The sequence below is a fragment of the Dermacentor variabilis genome, chromosome 7 (genome assembly GCF_050947875.1).
Source record: "Dermacentor variabilis isolate Ectoservices chromosome 7, ASM5094787v1, whole genome shotgun sequence".
NCBI classification, from domain to species: Eukaryota; Metazoa; Arthropoda; class Arachnida; order Ixodida; family Ixodidae; genus Dermacentor; species Dermacentor variabilis.
Window position 1 is genome coordinate 33953646 of NC_134574.1, and position 19129 is coordinate 33972774.

Below are 19129 nucleotides of genomic sequence, written 5' to 3' on the forward strand. Positions count from 1 at the left end.
CACCGCCGCTATTTTTTCAGGGTGTGGTCGTATGCCGTCTTTGTCGACGAGAAAGCCTATCACGAGGGCTTGACCCTCACCGAAATGATATTTTTTGGATTTTCAAATAAGGCTATCTTGCTGGATACAGTCAAGAACAAGGGACAGGCGCTTATTGTGCTCGTGAAATGTGCAGCCGTATATAATGGCGTCGTCTAAATCGCACCAAAAAAATATTTTCCATTTCAGACCACGGAGCACGGTATCCATAAATCGGTCGAATGTCGCTGGAGCGCTGCATTACTAGAAGGGCATAACCTTGAACTGAAACAGACCGTCAAGTGTTAGAAAGGCTGTCTTCTTCTCTGAGAGACGCATTGAAATTTGCCAATATCCTGACCATAAATCAGCAGAAGAGAAATGCGATGCGGAGTGGAGTGGAGGAATTCGACGGCGTCGTCTATTCGTGGTAGGGCGTTGTCACGGCTTGTCACCAGTTCGCCGTCGGCGCGAATTCGTCGACGGGGTATACAAGCCGGTTGGTCATTTTGTACTCAAGCGAACACAGCGAAGGAGTCAGAGTCCGAAGACAGAGACAAAAAATATTTACAGACTGACAACGACACACAATTTAGACGAAACACAAGAAAGAAACAGAAGAACGCTAACAGACATGCACCTAATCTAGACCAATTATGAACACAAAAAATACAACAAACAGTTAACAGTACATATAGAAATTAACACTACACAAGACACACTTACCGGTGGTCAACTTAACAGACCTCAAAAAAACAAACAAATGATGGCATACGCATGGCCGGGCAGCAACAGCAAGACCATAGAGCAGGGAGTCGACGGCAGAGTTTTCGCGAAGGGCGCAGGACAGCCGATCTCCTTGCGGCGGATGCGATTTCTGGGCTGGGTTTCCCGGGAGTCTAGGTCTGACGTCATCCCTCGAGCAGGTTGAGCTAACTTGAGGGGAACTACCGTGAGCTTCGTTGCAGATGTTGGTTTGCCGTTTCTTACGACAACTAGTAACTCGCAGTGCAGACACGGGTAGGCGGCTCAGGCGATACTGGAGAGGCACTGGCTCGTTGACGCTTCTCAGCAGATTGTAGGGTCAGCTTCTAGAATGCTTGGCTCGTTCTAAAGCGTGCGTTTCTCCTGACTTCTCCTTGCCCTAGGTCTATGTGTTGGGGAATGGCAGATAATGGTGACCATTCAATCAAGTTCCCCCAGTTGTATCCCAGCTCCTCCCAAGGTCTTGGCCGCGCCCCTTTAAATTAGGAGTGAGGGAACGGGTGAGTTCCCCTCGCTGTTAGAGGTCGCACACTTGTATTGTACCACACACGCACACTCTCGAGTCCTAGGCGATCCTCCATTGTCCGTTTACAAACACAGGAGAAACTACGGCAGCCGCTATACGGTGCTGTCGGCACACAAAACATTGTCAGCACTTCGTGGACACAGGATTCCACTGACACCACATATTTCGGGATATTCGCGCCCCTGCTTTCTTGGCAAGCTTCTCCATTCACGTGTAGGGCAGAGCATACACAGTGGTTCGTACAAGAAAGCGTCGGGGCGTCACGGTCACGTCCACCACAAAAAGACAATAATCTCATAACCTGCCTTCGACTTCTGTCGGCCGCTTGCCCGATTGGCCGGCAATAACCGTCTTGCTCGCCGGTCCCTATTTCCAACACCTTTTGACGCCCGTTGATCGGTGCTTCGCTGAATCGAATAATGCCATACCGTGACAGCTGACTACCCCCCCCCCCCCCGCGCCTACTTTCATAATATTGAAACGTGTACTTGTTCGACCTTATCGGGTGACCGCGTTTTACCACCTAACAAAAGTTATCGCACAGCGCAGGACGGACGCACCTGGATGTATCGGAAGTTTCTTGAACGTTATCGATGGTTCTGTCCGCTGTGTGTTTACAAAGACGGCGCCGAATAAAACAACACACGAAGAAGGGGGACACGAGACAGCACGTAGGCGCACTAACACCTGAGTGTTTTATTTCTTGACATAGTAATATATAGCTGCTGTCAAGGATCAAAACAAGAATAAACAGGGCAGTCATCTGCATCGCACAACGAAGCCAAGATACAGAATAACATTTAAGTGTCACTCTCAAGATACGCCAGTTCCTTTGTCGAAAGCGAAACTGAGGCTTCACTGATACAATCAACACCGCGCTTTTTTATCTCAAGCGCTTCCACTATCTCCCCTGCAAGTTGATGGTCAGCTCTGTACAGAACACTAGTTCTATCGAAATCTGGGATGCACTTGTGAGCCTTACAATGCACACTTATATGACCGGAGAGCTGGGTTTCCATCATATAACTATGCTCATGTTCTCTGTCGTTCAGACATCGGTTCATCATATGTAGGCCCGTTTGGCCTACATATGATGAACCGCACGACAAGAACCGCACGACATATGACATATGAACCGCACGACAAGGGGACCGAATAAAGTACTTTCTGAACACATCCGACATGTTTCTGCCCATGTTTTTTTGCGCACACCTGTTTGTGTTCCCGATTTCCTGCGTTCACTTTCGCACACATCAAACCAAGGCGTTTCGGAGCGGAAAATATAACACGAACACCAGCTCGTGTACCTACTTTTTTTAAATTGTGAGATATGCTGGGAACATATGGAATAATGGCACACCTGGTTTCAGAAGGGCCTGCTCGACCCTGGTTTACAGCGCTAGGTTGCTTGAGCTGTTTGAGCATTTTTTCCGCAACAGATACGATCACATGGTGAGGATAACTTGCCCCCATTCAGGCGGCTGACCTGACAATGAAAACTGCTTTGCAGCTGATGCACGCATGACTTGTTAAGTACGTTGGCTAAACATGATTGAATGATGCCTCGTTTCATTACTTTTGAATGAGCTGAATGGTAGGAGAGGATGGGTTTGCCAGCCCTTGGCTTGAACTGCCAGCACACATGACACGATGAAAAAGTGAACTCTAAATCTAAATATCTTAAACAGTTATCAGCCGGAAGCTCATGGGTCAGGGTTAGAGAATGCAAGGCTGTTTTAAACTCTGTCAATACTAATGATGACTGGGTTTCCAGTTCTGGACTGTCACAATCTAAGAACACTAAAAAATCATCGACAAATCTAAAGATCTGCATAACATTTGTTCCCGATATGCACTGCTTTAACAGGTTGTCTTTGGAAGCTAAGAAGATGTGGCATAAAACAGGGGCTATACACGAACCTACACAGACACCTTCTTTCTGTAGAAAGACGTCGTCGTTCCATTTTATGTGCGTGGACTTCAGTTAAACGGACAGCATTTCCAAAGAGGAACCTACTGCTATGCCAGAGGCATAGTGGTGCATAGGCACTGTGAATGGTGGCGCTGGCTAACACTCCCAGGGTTCTACTGGGAAACATAAATACCCAAGAAAGTGGATGGGAACACAGAGCCGCGGTAGCTCAGTTGGTGTAGAGCATCGCACGCGAAATGCGAAGGTTGTGGGTTCGGTTCCCACCTGCGGCAAGTTGTTTTGTCATCCACTTTAATTTGCAATAATTTATCGTTTCTTTATTTCATTTATTAAGCACAAGTTATTTCCCCTGTGTTGTCCTTTGTGTCAGTGCTAATAAAAATCGGGCCCCTCGGTTAACCCCCATTTTTCTCATATATATATATATATATATATATATATATATATATATATATATATATATATATATATATATATATATATATATATATATTGCTACGGAACAGCCGCCACAGTGTGGCTGCACTGAGGAGAAGGAAGACGACGTGGCCACCGCTTGATATAGCGTCGCCATCATTGCCACCGCTTGTCTACGTGTAAATATATTGTAGACTCGTACGTCAGCTACACGTAACATTAATTTGGTGGAGGTGGACGTTCCCTGTACCCGTCATGGAGCTTCGCAGCGGTCGCAACGGCGACAGTGCAACTTCGGCTCCTGCTGGCGGCGCTTCCTCTACGCAACCGTCTCCGCCTGCAGCCCCGACCTACGTCGCCATTTCCCCACCTCGGGATCCTGGTGTTTTCAACGGAGTCGGCAGTCCTGATGTTGACGACTGGCTCCGCTTATACGAACGTGTCAGCACCAGTCACAGGTGGGATTCGACTATTATGCTCGCGAACGTTGTTTTCTATCTCGACGGAGCTCCACTTGCATGGTTCCAGACTCACGAAGAGGAGATCTCGAGCTGGGATCTCTTCAAAGAGAAGCTCCGCGACCTTTTTGGCAATCCCTTCGGTCGTCAAGTCAATGCCAAGAAAGCCCTAGCCACACGTGTACAGACGTCGACCGAGTCCTACGTGTCCTACATTCTCGACATCTTGGCCCTTTGTGCCAAGGCTGACCCGACCATGTCTGAGGACGATAAGGTAAATCACGTCCTCAAAGGGATTGCTGACGACGCCTTCAATTTACTGGTGTTTACCAACGTCACCAGCATCGATACGATCCTCAAGGAGTGCCGCCGTCTTGAGCATGCTAAAAGCCGCCGGTTATCCCAGCACATCACGCGACTTCCCAACACAGCTGCTACGTCATCCTGTGACGACCTCTTCCACCAGCCGTCGCGATGTGACAACTTGACCCGCATTATTCGTCGTGAGGTCGAAGCGGCACAACCGGCGGCCCCTTCATTTCCGTCACCTGATCATTCTCCGGTGACAATCTCCTTGATCCAGGCCATCGTCCGTCAAGAGTTATCCAACGTCGGCCTGCACTCCATTCGTTCCGCATGCTCGGAACCTCTCTCTCCACGCACGGCCCCACCGCGCCCTTCTTACTCTTATGGACAGCGCAACCCCTCCGAATGGCGAACCGTGGACGACAAGCCGATCTGTTTTAACTGCCGACGCATTGGACATGTCGCTCGCCACTGCCGCAGCCGCTGGACTTCCCCCACACGCTATTCTCCTAATTACCACCCTCGCCCCTCTAGTGCGTCCTTTTCCTTCGCCCCTTCTATGCCCACCCCATCATCTGACCCTGCGACGCCTTTGACACGACCCCGCTACTCCCGCTCGCCTTCTCCCTCCCCATATCCAGCTTTTCCGGACACGTACCTACTAGCGCCCCAAGCGGCCCCGGCACGAAGCTAGCGCGTTTTCAATGGAACGAGCGGGTTTTCCGCGAATAACAAAAGCTGCTGGCTGATTATTGAAAAAGGCAGGTGACACACGTGTTCTGGAAGACAATCCACACGAGCCAAATGCAGTGATCACTCTATGGCACGTAAGAATTTTGTTCCCACAGCGGTTAAAGCTTTAGCAATGGAAGCCTATGGAAACGACGAAAATTTGTGCTCCATTTTTGAGGCAAGAACGATGACTGTAATAAAACTATCCCGTCTATCGTAATACGCAGTGCAGCATATGTAGTCCGAAGACTCAGCTTTAGATTGATGCCTATCTCGACTCTCCACTTATGGCGTAAGACTTTTCCCGAAAGCGATTTTTGTAACACTGTCGTGAAAATTCACGTGGTATGTATAAAAACATGAGCGTGCCGCCTGGTGAAACCTCGGTAACCGTGGCGGAGTGATAGAACAGCGAGCACCTCTAGTCCCGCATCACGGTGGCCGCGGTTCGATTCCCGCTTCGCAGTTTTTTTTTAAACCGCATAGGACCTAGTTTTGTAGTCTCTCACTAGATGGCAGCATCACAAAACTCAAGATTTCCTTTCGGTTCTGGTTTACCAGTGGTGCTCTTGAAATATTATGCTTTCTATTTTTCCTTTATAAAACGTAGCAGTATCGTGTTCATTTGTTAAGTCATCGCTTTTATGAAGATTTGATTCATTGGACATCATAACTAGAAGCTTGCGCATGGCTTTGTGTTATGAAAAAAAGAACTTTCGTGCTTTGTAGCGTGGAACCTGGGAGAACAAAATAGCTATTCTTATTGCATTCTTCTGGAAGGTCCGTTTTCTTCGACTTTCGGCTTTCCTTAATGGCACACACTCCGAGCGAATCACGTCCACCTGTGCCAGAATCCCACCCGGTGGCCAGTGCCATTCCTATGCAACATTCGTGTGGAACAAAGGGTCTGCTAGGCTGAGTCGCTGTCCGAACGTTAATTATTTCGAAAGATTCATCCAAATAAGAAATGCACCAACTAGGAGAAGATGTGCAGCGTCTGGATTAATAGCTACTGTTAATGTGTTCCCTACAGCCAAGTGGTATCAATCCGTAGGTGTGGCTGTAAAAAACCATTTGAATAAATGTCCCGTGCTGTGTCTGCCCCGGTCGCTCTACAGAGAAGCTAGCTTGGCTAGCCCTCAGCATTTAGGATCAACATATGGTGTCCTTTGTTCGGTGCATTTGCTTTTAATGCGCAGCATTCTTTGGCGAGTACCCCAGCAGTTTGGTAGCAAAATCATGCAAAATCGTGTCTGTAACGCCAAAAGCTTGACGCATTTCCCATATAAATATATAGGTCTTCATAAAAAGTGTTGGGGTGGCCAACTTGAAATTGGAAGTGCCATCAGCATAAATTTGGGCGTGATACAGAGGTGGGTCAAGCTGAATTTTTTAGTGATATGGGAGTGGCCCTACCTAAATTTGGGGTGAAATGGTAGTGAGCCAAGCTGAATTTGAGGCTGATATGGGGGTGGCCCAACCTAAATTTGAGGTGATATAGGGGTGGGTAAGCCTAAGTTTGGGGGAATATGGGGGGTGGGCCAGCCTGGATTTGGGGATGATAAGGGAGTGGGAGAACCTAAATTTGAGGCTGATATGGGGGTGGGCCACCCTAACCATGGGCGTGACATGGGGCCGGGCCAAGCTGAATCGGGGGGCGGGGTAGGGGGGGGCTAACCTAAATTTGGGAGTGATTTGCGGTGGGCCATCCTAAATTTGAGGTGATCGAGGGGTGGGCCAGGCTAAGTTTGGGGCTGATATGGGGGTGGACCAACCTGGATTTGGGGATGATATGGGGGTGGGCCAACCTAAATTTGGAGATAAAATGGGGACGGGCTAACCTAACCATGGGAGTGATGTTTGGCTGGGCCAAGCTAAATTGGGGGTGGGTGATGGGTGGATTAACCTATATTGGGGGATGATTTGCGGTAGGCCATCCTAAATTTGAGGTGATCGAGGGGTGGGCCCGCGTTAGTTTGGGGCTGATATGGGGGTGGGTCAAGCTCGATTTGCAGGTGGTATTGGAGTGGGCCAGTATAAATTTGGTGGCGTTGTGGAGGCGGGCCAATCTGTATTTGGGGGTGATATGGGGTTGGTCCTACCTAAATGTGGGGGCAATCTCGGGGTCGGCCAATCTGAACTTGGGGGCGATATGGGGATGGGCCAACCTAAATTTAGGGGTGCGTGAACTGGAAATTTGGGGGACGATTTATGGAATTTCGTGGGTGGACCAACTTGAAAATTAGGGGTGGCCCAAATGAAATTGGAGATTGGGCCAACTGCAAGTTTAAGGCTGGGCGAAAAGAAAATCGGGCGTGGCCGACTTTAAATTTGGGGGTGGGCCAATATAAATTTGAGGGGGTGCCAACTTGAAATTTGGGCGTGGGCCTATTTTATATTTGGGGTGGGCCAATTGAAATTTGGGGGCCTGTTTAAGAATAGTTAGACATCACCAGTGGTGTTTCTGCACCTTTTTCATCATCGCAAAGTACGTATATTAATAAGTGTTACTTAATAAGTGTTACTCCTCATGGTGAGCTACCACTCGAGCCTTCCCAGCCCACTGGGCTAATAATGTCCCAGAAGTACTCTCATCGTGACAACTGCGACGTTCAATGTGGAAATCACAAGAACAAATCGCAGACCGAGCTGACCATTTTCACACCAATGTCATCGCTAACACTACTCGCTCGTGCTAGAGGCAACACAAGCTTACAACGTTCATAATTCAACTTTCACTCGCACGCTAGTCGACACGCACCGAGTGCAGAATTTCGCCAATCATTGGATAGAACCTTGCTGGATGTTTTACTGTCATGTTGTGTTGTTTTTCACGAAGGCCGTCTTCCGAAAGGAGAATACATTTTTGAGACTGACGAGGCAAGCTAGTGTATAACTCATACGAAGCAAGTGTACAAACGGTTATAGTGATTTTTCAAAAATGAATATAAGTAAATAAGATTTCAGATGGTACTGTTTCGACCAGGCATGACAACAAGTTCTTCCCGCCTGTCACAGTGCTTTGACCAAAAACCTAATCATTTTGCTCAAACGTGTTGCCCCAATACTACATGTGCTAAATGTACAAAAGTGCGGTGCGTGGTCAGAGCTTCAAAGCTAGTCTATTTTGTGTACGGTTGTTGATATTGTAGTAATGTGGAGTTTTCTTCTTTATAAGAGCCCAAAAAGAAAAATATAACAGATGGTAGCTAAGCGCAAATTACATTGCAAGATCTGAAACCAGCAAGTATTTTTAATTTGAGGGTTGGACTTCTCCGCCGGTAGATCACTGTCCGATCACTTCAAAGAATTTTGTTTGTGTGCAACTGCAGCAAAAACGAAGATACTACCATTTCATTGCCAGAACCTTTATGCCCTCCACACACACAATAAGGACACCAGATAATTGGCAATATCAGTTTAAAAACTGACATTCTTTTGCTAATTTCAGTGTAGCGTGGTGCCTGCGGATGTAGTATTTTCTTAGTATCAGTCCAGTATTAGCAGTGAGAAGCAGTTCGGTCTACCATTTCCATGAGGGCATACTAGCCATTGTAGCGCTTTACTGTAGGACAAGTTAAGTGCTAAAACTTGGTGTGCCTTGTCCTTTCCGCAGGTCGTCCATCCATTCTGTTATGGTGACGATCAACGTTGTGTCCATCAGGCCTCCTCCTCATTTTTAGATTCACCATCGCGAGAGTGGACAGAGAAAGGAAGCTTTCTTCACAATCAGCCCCAGCGGGATTCCACCACTCGTAACTGTTGCAATTTGCATTCAGTGGCTGGGTATGCTAACCACATCCTTAGTTTAACAATGACTAGAGTACGCAGAAAAAGTAGAGCTTTGGTCGCTATCACTACCACGAACTCATGTCAATGCAGATATAAGTACGTGCAGGGGCTGGGTATGCTAACTTCTCTGCTACCACCTGCTTCCACCACCTTAGATTTTCCAGGCATACCTGCTTCTTCTTTTCATCGCAGACGCATGCAGGATAAACGCGGATAACTAAAAAACCTCGGTGCCCTTCCACTCTGTGAAGAAACATGACCTGCAAAGCTGTGTATGTGGGCCCCTTAATGGCGAACTGCACCTCCACCGTATGTCAGCCCCGCATTGCACTGTATTCGGGATCGGCCCACGTATGGGGAGTGCTTAACACCTGCTTCATCTCCGCCGCGGGTCTCCCCGGCATGGCGTTACATTCGGGATCAGCCCCTGTATGGGGAGCGCTAAACGCATGCTTCACCACCACTGCGGGTCGGGCCGGTATTACGCTATCTTCGGGATTTGGCTCTACACGCGGACGCGATAGTGGGGAAAGTAGCCCTTAAGAGGAAGCTTCAGCTGTGGTAGTCCTATCTAAATAAATGTAAAAGGAGAATTCGTTTTCTCGACAGCCACTGCATATAATTTGACAAGGTTTGTTGCATTTAAAACAAAAACTTAAAATCTAGTGTCTGTTGGTTTCGAATTCTTGATTTAGGTCATCATTTGTTTATTCAAAATTGTCAAAAATCGCTAATTTTAAGAAAACAAAACCATCAAGTTTACAACTCTCTTTCGGCAATGAAAAATAATATCAAAATTATGTACATTGCATCTAACAGCATATCTAAAGCAGACAAAATTGATATATTACGCATGAATCTCAAAAATTTAGTAATATGGAAATACAGCTTTTCCACAACCCTTGTTCACAACGTAACGACTTCACGTAAGATATAAATCGGCATATTGGGTTTGTCCGCTTTGAATTGTCTAATGGATGCTGTTTACAGAACCGCGATCTCAGTTCTTGATATGGAGTTAATAATGTGTAAACTTCGTGCTTGTGTACTTTTCGCACTTTCATATTTTTGAATATCTTTTGCCTAAATTAAGGCCCTAAATAGAAATTCCGCTTCCGATAGTCACTAGAATTTACCTTTCTCTCCCGAATCCAACAAATTTCATTAAAATCGGTCCAGGGCTTATCTAAGAAAAGCGTTTCGGCGTTTTACATCTATTTGAATAGGCCGAGTCGGAGCTTCCACTTAACGACTTCGCCGTAAAAAAAAAGAATAATAGAATAAAAGAAAAAAAAACGCTGCAGCCATCAATATCGCCGCCTCAGATTTCGTCATGATGGCACCGTCACTATCGGCACGGTTCTGTGAGCAGCTACCAAGCTGTTCACTTTCGTTATCTTCCTTCCCTTGGCGGTCGCGCATTGTCTTGATGCCAGCGACGCGCTTAATCTGCACCATCATTCCGTCCTGCATCACTTCTGCGACCAAGCAAGCTTTCGGCGGCACACGTACAGGCGCCCAAATCTTTAACTGGCGCGCGCGAGCGGCGACTTTTCCGTGCGTCAGCGCCGTATGACGGGGCGCGGCTGCAAAGAGTCTGAGGCTAAGTGCATACGGGCAAAGCGCGCTCAGCTGGGCCCATCGTCTGCTAAGCTGTTTCCAGCCTCGCCCCGTCATACGGCGCTGACGCACGGAAAAGTCGCCGCTCGCGCACGCCAGTTAAAGATTTGGGCGCCTGTACACTGCCGCATTGACACCAAAACTTCAAACTGCTTGCCTTCGAGAAAACAGCCCGAATAAAAATGGAACGCGACTATGAGGCTACGGGGAACATGTTCGCGGGGCCATACTCTTGATGACAGCATCCCAAAAGGCTAGATGTGGTCAGGTTGACTTTACAGGTTTGGAAGGAATGACTGACGGTCTAGTTGCTTCATTATCACATAAAGAACAGCGCTTGAAATTGTTAGCACAGTTTGTGTGTGGGTTCCTCCTTTGTGTCCAGTCGTGAACTGCTGTTCTTTCTGTGGCTTTACATATGTTCCTTTTCTACGTCAGTTACGCCTTCCAAGAGTGTTTACTTGGAAAATTTTTCTTCGCATGGCTTTTACAGAAGCATGTTTAGTCAAAAGTTTTTCGCTTGGCTGCATAATCTCGAGGACGGGCTCCAAATTGCTCATTTTCTTTAGCCACGTAAGAACCATTACTGAAAATTTAATTAACGTAGCTTTGTTAATTACGCAAACAAGTCAACTTACTCCGCATCTAGAGATTACCAATCTGAACACTCGAATGATAAAATGATGTTAACATTGTTTGTATCGTTTCAATAGTTTTGTTTCGTGCAGTCAAAAGCAGCCGGCATATTGATGGTGATGTAGAGTTCTTATAAAGTAACTGTGAAAGCTTGGACAGGTTATCTTGGCACAAATCAACTTCATGAGCTTTAGCACATGTGCCCAACCTTGTACAACTGCCTTTACAACCGATTCTCATACATTATACAAGAAGCACCTCAGCGCTATGGTACATCCCACAAGGTGTGCGAGAACATTGTGCGCGCTCCGGATTAGGTCTCTGAGCGTTGGTGGCATCAGGCTCTGTTTTCAGGCATCATAATGAATAAAAACAGCTTCCTGGAGGAAAGCATCGGGTAGATTTTCAGTACTTTGTAACATATGGATCAGCACGGATATGTACGTTAGAACGAAAAGTACTGAAATATTAAGATGAGGATTTCGCTGGATGTATTTTAGCTGTCTAATGATAAGTTCTAAAGAAAAAATACTGTGATTTTGTGACAATTAATGCTGACATGAAATATGAGCTCCGACACAGTACCCGTGGTGGAACTGGCCCCGGGACTACTGGGCTACATTGAACCACGATACGCTGGTTTGATAAATACCAGTAATTGGAAAGTGGTTCGCGCTTGAATTTCCTGTATGTCGGCACCGCTGTGCAGTGTTGGAGGCCCTTCTTAAACCACAAGCACTATTTTTCAGCTAATATTCAAAGCAACTGTATTCTTTCTTTCTTTTATTTGGGGGGGGGGGGCTTTCTTTAGCGTCTAACCACAGTTCCAAAGTTATCAGTTAGCTCAAGATGCGCCTGCATGTGTTTCTAATATCCAGTATGTTGTCACGGATTCAATAGCGAAAGAGCGTTATCTTATCAGATTGCACGCGTGAAGCGAATACTGGCGTACATTCTCCATCACATTTGAGGACCCGAGATTGCGCTGTAATGTACGAGCATTTCAATCTGACGAACTGACGCCTTGATCCGTAGATCGGAATCAGAGGAAGCAATTTGCGCGAAGCCATCGTTGCGCTTTGAGCGTTCTTTTTCCAGCGCAAGCTCACCTTATAATGAGTTATATTCGTGACTCACTCTTTTGGAAGTGTTTTGTTCTTGACATCCCGACAATGTGAGAGTATAGCGGCGCTCCATCTTCATTGAGTGAATACTGGGAAACGGACTAGCCTAGGCCTTTTCTTGCGTCTGCGTTTACACATTTACCGCACCAATTTATTTTTATAACCTAATTTGGAGGCTGTAAAGCACAGCAACCTTTTATTGAATGGAGGTTTTAGTAACACAGAAAATTTAAATGCTTATTAGTGGGCTTTCACCTCATGGTAAGGAATTTCAATAAAGATATCGTTATGATAATTAAAAGCCGATCCTCTTGACAACGTTTAATCTGAGTTCCACTTTGCAAGCTGATACAGACTTGCAGGTGGTTCGTATCGGGGGCCCTCGACATATGTCTAACCGTCAAACAAAGAGTTATTCCGAATGTTTTATTTCAGGAAGGCGTGTTACCCTCCTGTCTTTCATTCCCGTTCGCAAATACGCATAAGACGAAAGTGCTGCATGAAGAGCGTCGTTAGTCCAAACCAACGAGCTACCGTAACTCACCTCGCTTATATCGCTGTCATTTAGGCTTATATAAGAAATTTATATATTTTAAATCGACGCATCACGAATCCAAAAAGAGCTGTCCGTGACCAGCCCAGCTAGGTTTCTTTCATTTCGTACTTCGTAGTAGCGGCTAATAGTAGCTCACGAAGCAGAGCACTGAGTGTGGATATGGCAGAGAAGGTGTTCTGTATACTGTCTCGTCACCCACCGAAAATTGCCTTCCGTGCTACTGGCCATTCCTAGAAAATTGTATATGTGACGCCCAGCCATTTGCAACACTGCAACTTTGTTTGGCGATTGGAGAGTCCAGGTGAGAAAAAGGGTGGTTATGGAGATAAAGACACGCTATTTTCTGCAGTAACCTTGGAATGCATGAATGAATTCCTTCATTTATTGAGAAAAAAGAAGAGCAAGCATCAGTGGAAGCACGTCTCAGCAGATTGGGAAAGAAGCGGGGGACAAACAGGAAAAGCTGGAGCCCGGGTGGCAGGCGAAGTCGCAGTTTAGGGGCGAGAGAATATAAGCAAGAGTTGGTGAAACCAGTTGAATTCCAGTGTATATAGATGTGTGATGTGGCGAGTAAATGATTGGAGTCACCGCCCAGCATCCGTCCTTTGCGGTAGTATAAGCACCCGCCGTTCTAGGTTACAAACGTTTACTGAAAACCAATCTTCGCAATTAATTATTCGTCAGCCATACCTCGCCACGTATTTCTTAGTGGCAGGGTCAGTGGATTTCAACTACGCTGTCGCGACAAGTTACGACCATAACGTGACGCTTGCGGTTACGGTTGCCGTACTCGTGACTCTTACTATTGCGCGAATACTATAATCATGGGTTTACTGCACAAGTTAGTGAACAGACATTTTATAACCGCGTTTCTCACCTTACATACGCTCAACGCAAGCACCATTGCAGCATGTTTGAAGTTTGAAGTTTGAAGTTTATTATAATTTTGACAATACAAGATTGCCATGGCGCCGGAGCAAAAGGCGAGACTTTACACGCCTGATTAGGCCCCTGGCGCCACGAGCACAGCAGACAACAGTGAAAAAAATATATACATATATACACATAATACACACATATACATACTTATATATACGAGTGATAAAATTATACATACAATAAACCAATGCAACACAATAAGTATAAATAATGAAAATGAAGAAATAAAGTACGTACAGAAAGATACATGAAGGCCAAAAGCCAAATGGGAACAAAAATTCTTGCAACTCATGAAATTGCATATCAGTCGAAAAACAGAAAATAAATTACAAACAAACAGGTTTCAATTGTTGGAAAAATACAGTTTTGATTTCTTTCTCAATATTGAAATGGTTGAAGAATCTTGCATTATATAAAATAAAGCATGCTCATCATTAAGTAAATTAGGAATCTGCCACTGTAAAAGCTGATTGCCGTAGTTTGTTCTAGTTCTTACCTTAATAAAGTTCCTAGCTCTTAAGGTGTAGTTAGTTGTGGTATTAGTAAATATAGAAAAAAAGTTCTCACGATTACTTATGAATTCTAAAAATGACGGTGCGCGTCCCTTCAAGACAGAGACGAAAACAAAAGAACGCGTTAGAAGACAGGGTACCGACTTGGGCCCCGTGCCAAACATATCCAAGCCAACAATATTTATTTTATTTCAGTACCCTAAAGGCCCAATGCGGGCGTTACATAGGGGGGGATTCATCAAAGAAAGCTTAACAATATACAACACAGAATATAAACGGCTGAAGACCGGAATAAACAAGTTAATAAGCTAGGTACAAGTTAATAGGGGAAAAAATGGCTAGAAACAGGTACTGAAAAAATGCACATGTAGCAAATCCCACAAAACAAAACAAAAATCGCACCTTCAGAAGTTACAAAACATGTCATCTAACATTCCACGGAACGTTACGGCTCACACGCACACACTGAAAAAAAAAAACGAAAAAAAAACCGCACATCATTCTACAGTGGAATTCTCTAAGTATGACCGAAGAGCAGTTTGAAATGTTGATGTTCCAGCGATAGCCGCAATGCTAGAAGGAAGCGAATTCCACTCTTCAATAGCCAGGACCAAAGGTGAGTATTTGTATTGTTCTGTCCGAGCGAAAATGGGTTTAGTCTTCTTCGTGTGATATACACGAGCCCATGTGTGCGGCACCGGAGATGTGAACTTGCGAATGGTGTGTTGCTGTGGTAGAGAGTATGGAAAAAAGATAAACGGCTGAGTTTTCTGCGCATGACCAGAGGCGAGAGATGGAGCGATATTTTCAGTGCTGTTACACTTTGATACCGAGAGTAACGGAAAAGGATGAATTGAGCAGCCTTGTTTTGTATAGATTCCAACATGTTAACAAGATAGGTATAATGCGGGTTTCAGATCACGGACGCGTATTCTATCACAGGCCTGATTAGCATGTTGAATGCGTGTAGTTTTGTGTCCTGGTTGGCTTGGTGTAGTCGGCGTTTAAGAAGAGCAAGTTTTTTTAAAGTCTTTGGTAGTAATCAGTTCAATATGAGTGCTCCAGGATAAATACGAGCTAAAATTTACACCGAGGTATTTTACCGACGCTTAAGTTTCAATGATAGTATTATTGACTGTGTAGGCATTAGGAATCGTCTTAGCAGCGGAAGTAAACTTGAGATGTATAGTTGTGTCTGCGTTAATTACCATCTGCCCTGCCGCACCAATGAGTTAGTTCATCAAGATCAGTCTGGAGAGCAATGATGTTAATCATGCCGTCATTTCTATGCAAAGAGGTTATGCATTTAAACTTCTGGAGTTACAGTCCAATCCGCCACGTACGGGAGCGCGTGAAGCCGCCGGCGGCCATATTGTTAGAGGAAAAGGAGCACAGCTACAGTGCGTGGCTGCGGTATACGCGCGACGCAACTGTGCTTGCGGTTCTGCGATGAAAAATAAAATGAGATCCCTTTAGAAAGTATATCAGTCCGGCATTGTGTGTCGCTGTTGTCAAAAAATAAATGTCATGGTGGTGAGTGCCTTGTGTTCTGTGTACAATATGTTGCGAGAACTGAAAAACAGTCGTTTCCTCTTTTGTTCGTTCAATAACCTGCCGCGTGCATCGGCACTGTGATGCCCTTTCGTCGATACGTGGTGTCGGGCCGTATTGACAAAACATGACCTTGAAATATAGTATCCTTATGCCAATTCTTTAAAAAAATCACTATTTGTGTAAATGAGCGTTTTTGCTTTAAACCTAGAAAACAAGAAAAATATTCAACGGTAGGTCTCATTTTTGTCCGGCGTTTCAGTTCTAGCTGAAAAGAGTTGGTGAAAGCAAATTTACAATAAAGCTAAGGCGACCCACAGTCTGCACGAAGCCGCAAGCCTACATGCGCTCCAATGAGGGTGACCTGCCAAAGTTAAAGTCATGCGTCACTGGCGGCTCAAGCAATCTTAACTTTTTTTTCGTTTCTGCATCCGTTCTTCCTGCGTCTGCGGCAAAAACGAGACGTGAGAAGGCAGATAAACAGAAATTGGTGGAGGCAGATGGTAGCGTAATGGTTAGCGTGCCCATCTCCCAAATGCAAGATGCTGCATTTGGGAGATGGGCTCGAATCCTGGTGGTTTGTTTGGGAAGACAGCTTTTTGTGCTCTCTGGTGACTGCGACGCTCAGAATTAGGCGGCAGCCTGACGACAACGGTCGCCGTCAACGTAACAGAATAAGCGGGCGTGCAAGGTCACACTTAAAGCCGAAAGTACATTCAGAGGAAATACGCTATGCTCTTGTCGACAAAAAAAAAGTGATCAGTAACGAGCGGTGTTGTTGAGCGAAGCTGTAGCCCGATAATGTCACCATAGACGGGACCACGCTCCAATCCCGGTGCTCAGTGGAAATATACGTCGACAGCATGTCAACTAGCGTGTTAGTGATACTTCATTAAGGTCGTTGCGTGTTTGTGTTGTGTCTAGCAGGAGCGAGTAGTATAGGAGGTGACATTGGAGAGAAGGCGGTGAGCGAAGTCCGCGAAAAGTAATGGAGGATAGCCATATTGAACGTCGACGCCGTGTTGAAGAAACCCTGCGACTTCAGTTGCTCCGCCGACAGAAAGGCTTGAGTGGTAGCATACCGCTGGGCGTATTTGGTAACAACAGCGATAGACACACACTTTGCGGAAGTAAACAGAGGAAAGGGACGTAGTGAGTTGGCCGCCCTTTTTGAGCTCTGGTATAGTTTGAAAAATGAATGTGGCGAAGTATAACGCACCAAATAGTATACGCCAACCCAAATGAATCAGCGTGGTCATACTTGCGCGACATGCCATGGTGGCCTGCCACCAGGACATCATGAAGTTGCAGCGATGACAGTTTTCATTGGGTACTTGAGAATAAAAACGAGCACACCAGAGACCTCCGAGGGATGTTTCTACGGTATAAGAGCACATCGCTCCCCCCCTCCCCCTCCCTGCCCAAATAACTAATTCACGAATATAAGCTTACGAATAGGGGCATCGTAAGATCGAGCACTAGGGCGCTTGTTGATCTTGTTCAGGATGGCGTCAGCGTTTCATTCAGCGTTTATTTCTGAGAAAATGAGTTCGAGTTACGTTTATTTGCATCACAATGGCGGGCGTAATCAGGCAAACATTGACAGCATTTCATTAGAGGGTGCCTGACTACTCTGTGGAGATTACATTTAACAATGACAACAAACACAGAAAGCTTTGCTTACATCGATGAGCACATACGTGGAATCCGCATAATTTTGTGACTATCAATTTAGATGCTTCAGAATGGCGCTCATTAACGCAATATTTCCATCCACAGTGAGCAAAAGCGGCTGTCGTATCCACAGTAGAATTGATTTAAATGGCTTTAATCCCATGGACATTATATCGTCGCCAACTTCCGTGGGATTGGAGTCGTCAAAATGGGATACAGGTGACAGGGAAATCAGGAGCTTGATGAACGGCAAGAAGGCAGAAGCTTGCACAAGACCTCAGGGATATAAAATGACTTTTTGAGCAGCTTGGTCAGGGGGCCACGCAATGGTTTCCACGTCTAATAAAGATCCTCCGAAATATGAACAGAGGCCGACAAAAATGCGGGCATTTTGGGAAAGGTGAAACCGCTGGAAATTTCAGGACAGCATTAGTTTAAGTATAAAAGATGACTTAAAAGTAAGAAACCATAACGTTGACAGGGTGGCCAAATTTTGGCACAAATAAATTGACGGTTGAAGCAGTTCAGCTGAAACGCAATGGTGCGAAATAAGGCGAGATTGTAGGCAAGTGTTGAACAAAGGTCAAGTAGGTCCTGTGGCCGACGCCAGCGCTCGGCCGCTGGCTAATACGGCCGCTCGGCACGTATTAGCCAGATGCCTGGTCGTCAGTAGTTACAGTATGATTCGGGTCTGAAATATTGGACGCGGACTCCATCACATTGAATACAGTGCATTCTACGGTGTCACTCTTCGACAGCTGGCACCGATTCTCGCGCAATAAGGATGGGAACAAATTGTCTCACGTGCCGGCTGTCACCTTCCTCGAACTGCCAACTTTCCTTGCCCTCCGTAGTTGTTTAGCTTTTATTGGGTTCGGCTGCTAATCACGAGGTCTCGGGATTGAATCCCAACCACGGCAGTCGTATTTAAGTGGGTGTGAAATGCGAAAACACCCGTATACTTTGGGTTAGGCGCACGTTAAAAAATCGCAAGTGGTCTAAACTATTCTCGAATCCTCAACTACAGCGTGCCTTATAATGAAATCGTGGTTTTGGCAAGTGAAACCTCATACTGTGTTATGTACGTATCCAGCTTTTCTGGACATGAGGGTTTAGTTCGCGTGAGTGCCACCACGTGGCGTACTAACCTTAAACTTTTCAAACTTCCCGCGGTGACGCGTGATGACGTCAACCAAACAAAATAAAAAAAATAAAAGCTATCCCTGCGCATTGAACTTCGCCACAATGCTTGTCCCGCCGGTGTTATCAGTGTTCTTGATCAAGCGTATTCGCTCGTCGCCTAGAAATTACTCGTCATCCTAAGAGCGTTTAGTCGCGACGAGCAATGGTTGATTCTGGGCTTTTGATGCGGCTCTTTTTTTTTCTTTTTTTTCTTTTCCTTTTCTTTTTTTCATTCTACGGAGTAAAGAAGCTAGCCTAATCGTCAGAAGTACTTCGGGGCAGCCTTTCTTCAGTCGGCATACATTGTTAACGTCCGAACATCGCACAGCACCTACTAGAGACGCCGTCGTGGACGGATTTTGATTTTCCACTATCGAATTCGTTAAGG

The 19129-nt window shown here is 45.7% G+C and overlaps 1 non-coding gene across 1 annotated transcript; it reads left to right on the forward strand.

Annotated features, from left to right (window-relative positions):
- The first annotated feature begins 3439 nt into the window (after positions 1-3439).
- On the forward strand, positions 3440-3514 carry TRNAS-CGA (transfer RNA serine (anticodon CGA)). The gene has a single exon. It is a non-coding gene; the product is annotated as a tRNA-Ser (tRNA).
- The last annotated feature ends 15615 nt before the right edge of the window (positions 3515-19129 follow it).